At 38.5% G+C, this 6046-nt stretch overlaps 1 pseudogene; it reads left to right on the forward strand.

Moving 5' to 3' along the window:
- Positions 1-952: 952 nt before the first annotated feature.
- LOC101561766 lies at positions 953-1481 on the forward strand (annotated as a pseudogene).
- The last annotated feature ends 4565 nt before the right edge of the window (positions 1482-6046 follow it).

The following is a 6046-nucleotide window of genomic DNA, read 5'->3' on the forward strand; positions in this document are numbered from 1 at the left end:
TGCCTGTTGAAAATGCACACTGGCTTTGTTGACAATAACTTCTTCACTATGATTACTTTTTTGTAGGAGGGTATCATAGAGCGCTTTTGTTCATAAAGGCACTTTGCTTGAGGGCGTGATGGGAAGAGAAATCCTTCCCACCTTCAAATATTGTGTGTTTCTTTTTCCTACAAATGGAATTTCAAAGGGTGAGGAAAGGGAATATTTAGCACAATGATGTTTCTTTACCTAGGAAAGTTCTCCTTAAATTACTAGATTTATAGTTATGAGTCAATGGCTAGGTGTTTCATATGACATCAACATAAATATATCAACATAGACCTACATAGTCTGGGTTTAAATCATGGCTCCACAGCACCTAGAGATATTGTTGCAAGCACTAAATCTGTCTAAAATTTACTAACTAGCTACTTGCATTTGTTATACAGGCTAAATGTCAAAGTGCCTGCAAGCAGGCACAGGAGCTTGGGGTTCAACCGCCAGGACTGCCTTGTGGGCCCCACCCCCAAGGTGCGCAGAACTGGCAATGAAGACTAGGCGTGGTGGCGCACTCCTGTAATCCTAGCACTTGGGAGGCTGTAACAGGAGACTCACTAGGAGTCCAATCTAGTAGTGAGATCCTGAACACTCTGTAGACCCTTCCACAAAACTACAGAAAAAAAAATATAAAGGCTAAATATAATAATAACTAAGCTTCTTCTTTATGAAAATGTAAATAGAAATGCAACCTATCTCATAAATCTGCTATAAATTATTACAAATGCATGTAGAATAATACTTGGCAAGTCCTGTGCCCTTAAAATATTGGCTATAATTATTATGATTAAATAGAACTACAGCTTTCATCTCCTACTGTAAGATGCAAAGATTTCTCAAAACATGTTGTGTCCAAAACTGAGACTAATGCTTTTATTAATATAAAATTGGGGATCAGGGTCAGAGCATGGAGGAAATCATTGAGTTCTGCATTCTGAAGCTCAATGGCCAGACCATGGAGATTGAGTCTACTTTTCACATGTACGTCCAGCCTGCAGTCCATCCACAGTTTACCTCCGTCTGTACAGAGCTCATTGGGATTATTCAAGCCATGAGGGATGGTCACCCAAGTCTGCAGCAAGTGCTAGAGAGGGTCAATGAGTGGATGGCAAAGGAAGGCCTTTTAGATCCAAACATCAAGTCAATTTTTGTGACCTGTGGAGATTGGGACTTAAAAGTCGTGCTCCCAGGCCAGTGCCAGTACTTGGCCTTGCCAGGCGGATTGTTTCAAGCAGTGGATTAATCTGAAAAAGGCTTACAGCTTCACCATGGGCTGCTAGCTCAAGAATGGACTTCTAGACATGAACAAGGGCCTCGGGATGCAGCGCACAGGCCGGCCCCACAGCGGCATCAATGACTGCAAGAACATCGCCAATATCATGAAGCCACTCACATATCAAGATTTCATCTTCAAGCAGACATCAAAGTTGATAGGCCTAGGATGAGATGGGGCAGGACAGGGAGCTGCTAGGCCAAGCCCAGGATCCTCCTCTCCCTCACTCGATGGAAAAAGGGAGAGTGGCACAGCCTTGCACCCAGTATCCCCCGGCTGCCCTATGGATTTGTGTCTGGCCAAGGGCTGGGCCAGCTGGCCCCTCTGGAGCAGATACTCTGTGTCCCCCACCCTTCAATCTCAGTTCAGTATTAGTCCCTTCCATGTGGGCCTGGGCTAGTGGGGACCAGGCACTCACTGCCTCCTCCCTGTACACAGGCTTCTGCTGGGGCCACCCAGCCCCCCTGTGCCCCTTCCCATCCATACTGCATGGTGTGTGGGGTCCCCAGGGCTCCAAGACAGATCAGGCCCCATCTTGTGTCTACCCTCAGCTCTGCTGTGAACATACCACTGAATAAAGTTGGGGAAATGAGGGAAAAAAGGGACAATTAATATATATATATAGCATATGGATCCTGAATATGTAATGCTATTTATTTTTATTTTTTGGTTAAAAATTTTTATTTATTTATTTATATGTGTGTGTGTGGCCAGCTCAGCTCACCAGGGGGCAGGGCTGGCTGGCATGTGGTGCTGGGGGATTGAACCGCGGTCCCTGTGCTTTGCTAAGCTTGTTCTAAGTAGGTGCTTTAGACCACTGAGCCATCTCGCCAGCCCCAATGCTAGCTATTTAAGCAGAAGTACATCTTGACTCAGAAGAGTCCTGAAGGGTGTGGAAATTATAAAACATCACTTAGTATCAGCTACAGCCCCCATAAAATGGGGAGAATGTCTTCATAGTTTATGTACTGATATAGCCTTTCCTTGCCTAGTGTTATGTAAGATTTGATTTACATCATCAAATTAAAAAAATAGATTGTATTTAAAATGGCATAAATTAAAACTTAGGTTGACCTTAGGAAAAAAACTTACTGCTATGAGATTAGTCCTCTCTTAGACTCATCTCATTCAGTGTCCTATGTCTTGGTAAACACTGACCTAGGCTAGCAGTTATCAATAATTTTAGTGGTTGGGGAAAAGAGGCTCAGGAATCAATTATACTCTCAAAAACTAAAAACTTTAAAGACATTTGTAAGGGTTTTGTTTATATTTATAAGTATTTAAAATGCATATTAATTTATTTAAAATACTATACCATCATGCAGTAATACACCAAAGTTTTTTTAAAAGGTGAATTGAGAATAGTGGCATGATTTATATTTTTGTAAAATAATTTCTTGTTTAATAGAAAGCTGAGTTCTGGTACTTGCATCTGTATTCAGTATGTTATAATCTCTTGATCTGATTCAAGTATTTGGTTTCACACAGACATGCAGTTGGAAAAGAAGTGTATTCTAATACTCAAATAATTGCAAATATTTTTCTTTGATACTGTAGCAAAGCTCTATAAGCTCTAGAATATAAAATAAATTCAATAAACTTTTACTCTAAAAAAAAAGATCAGTCTAGTATTAGAAAAATATTGTGGGAAATTTACAGATGCTTTTATTAATGCAGAACATGGATTTTTAACTTCTTGTATGTGTGTATGGGTGATAGGTTCTTTCCACTTCTCAGTTTTTTTTTTTTTTTTTTTTTTTTTTTTGCCAAACCGGGGATTGAACTCAGGCCCTTGCATTTGCCAGGCAAGCACTTATTCTACTGAGCTATCTCCCCAGCCCTCCAGCATTTCTTAATGCACAACAATATAGGTAAGCCTATAAAATGACGAATGGAGGAGGTTTACAGTGTTGATTTTACATCATTATGATCAAAAACTGTAATTAAAGTTAAGGGGAAAATTCCTCAGGAAGATAAAGCAATTATAGATTATTTTTACAGGTTTCTCTTGACACAGATTCAAGTGTGTTTAAAAAGAAAAAAAAAAAAAAACTCTTGTCAAGTGCACAGATTTTTAATGTCTTTGAGCTAGGAACATTTGTTAATGGCTGAAAAGAAACAGAATAAGAACAAAATCTTGAGATCCGTAAAAAGTATATGAAATTATGTCAAAATAAATAAAATTTATTGGAACGGTAATGCTTCTTCGTTTACTTACTGCATACTGTGTGCATTAGCATTGTTGCATAGTTGTGGCAGCTATTATCTGAATTCAGACCTCTGAATGTATTTACTACCTAAATATTTAGTAGAACTGTTTACCAAATCTGTTAGCATCCGCTATAGATTCCATAGACTATGACCATTTTCACTAAGGACTATACTACAACTTTTTTCAACAGATAAAATAAGTATGACCTCCTTATGACAGACCTGAAGACAAAACAGACAAAACACATACTTAAAGCTTTAAATATAAGTGATCTTGGTAATTATCATGGGGGTTAAATTTCCTTTCTTTCTGAAAATCAATTCTGTTTTTCTCAGATACTTCATAGGTGGAAGCACTAAATTTCAATGCTAGTGTTTGTTTATATTTTAGGAAGGAATGAAAAACCCTTTGATGAATAGTGTACATTATCAAGCTTGAGAGTTTTTTTTATTAACAATTGAAAATTACAAATAAATGGTATAAATCCTGATGTTTTATATTAGTATTACATTGCAAAGTGGTTAGAGTATTGTGCTTAACATATGCATCATTTCAAATATTTAATGTATGTACCTGGTGACATACATAATTCTATTTTCTTAGCATTTTTCCAATATGCAATCTGTTGTTTACTACAGCCAGCATGATGTCCTATAGGTCCGTGGACCATATTCCTCCCATCTCACTGTATTTTTGGGTCTTCTGACCAAAATCCCTCCAACTCCATCACAGCTAGCTTCTAGTGAAGAGCAAGCATTTTATTTTCTTTTCCTGTGAACTTGTTTTGTTAAAACAGTATTGATCTAAGTTACTGAAATGCAATTTTTTTTTACACTGATTGAGTCTAACTGCCCAATGATTATGGACATTTTATAAAGTAATTTTAAAATATTTTGACCAATACACATCTGCAGAGATAGACATTTTCTTCTCAAGAAAATTTTTAAAGGATAGAACTCCAGCTCCAGAACACCTCAGATCTCATAGATTTTATTTTGAAATAGATTTTCACTGTGTCATTAAGTTGCCCAATCTGTTCTCAAACTGGCAATCTTCCTGCCTCAGCCCCCCAGAAGCTGGAGTCACAGGGGTGCAGCCCCATAACTGGTGAGGTGCACATTTTGTTCCTACACCTGTACACAGACACATACATATAATCACACTTGAACAGTAACCAGGCCAGGGCTCAGGACAGCAGCACAGGGCCTGCCTGGCATGCACAAGGTCCCAAGTTTGATTCCAGGTAAAATATATAAATAAATAAAATAAAACAATAATCAGGCTCGACTGCCACAGCGCTGCTGGTGGGATCTGCTGGGACTCTTACACCTGGAGCCCAGGTAAAGATCTCTCCTACGTTGGTTTACTTATCCTTAAACTACAGAGAATAAAAGTCACGTTAATAATCATTGTGACAGACATCTACCTGAAGGGCACAGCTAGAAAAGCAAAGTAAGTCACCCATCACCCTTACTCTTTCACTCTATAAAAATAATCATTCATGTCCTAAAATATATACTTGAAGGAAAAAAAAAAGATCATAGACTCAAAGACCTTTCACTTTTTAACAACTTTACCGATACAATTCATCTGGAAAACCTCACAAGGCAATTCTTTGCTGTCATTGGAAGAGAGTCTTTGTGGGAAGAACAGAGCAAAGAGCTTTGGATATTTTCCACATTTTTACAAACATGAGTTTCTGCTAATGATTAATAATGGCAATTAGAGAAGACATGCAGTCTTTTATTTTCTGAAAGGAAAAACACTTTTCCTCATTATCAAAGTAGCATAATAAGGCTGTGGAGATAGCTCAGCAGTATAAGCACGTGCCTCGGCAAGTGCAAGGACCCAGGTTCAATCCCTGGCACCACATGCCTTGCCAGTCCTGCCCTGAGAGTGCAGCAATAGCTGGCCACAACAACCAGGTGTGGTGGTCCAAACCTGCAATCCCAGCGCTGGGGAGTCTGAGACAGGAGGATCACTACGAGTATGAGCTTCAGTGAGACCCTGTACCAAATACATAAAATTAAAAAATAAATAAACACAGTAGCATAATAGCAGACTATCAAATAGTAATATCAGAAATTCTTAGGGAAGTATGACAATACTGCAATAGCCAGCGCGCAAGGAAATACAAAATAGATTTCCAAAGTCATAAATATTTTGTTGAAAATTTAACAACTAGGAAAAAAGTCAATATTTTTGGAGAAAAGGTGTTTTTGTAATTTATTTCTCTGTTGGTTCTGCTTTTGTGGAACCTTTCAGACAGTAGTAGTATTGTGTTTACGGATTAATCTGGAGTGGTGACATTTCCTCTGCTGGATTTGATTTTCTGCTACTGATTAATCAAATGTCAGCTGTAAAAGTATTGGATCACAAGCCACTAATAAATTTAAGTTTGACTCGTAAAACTCTTCTCAATGCATCTGAAGGGTTTGGAGGAGCTCTTCTTAGACAACGTGATTTTGAGGTCACCCCAACTTTTGGACGGAAGATGTACTGTTCAGATTGGCTCTAGCTATGAT

The sequence above is a fragment of the Octodon degus genome, unplaced genomic scaffold (assembly GCF_000260255.1).
Source record: "Octodon degus isolate 3935 unplaced genomic scaffold, OctDeg1.0 scaffold00027, whole genome shotgun sequence".
Lineage (NCBI taxonomy): Eukaryota > Metazoa > Chordata > Mammalia > Rodentia > Octodontidae > Octodon > Octodon degus.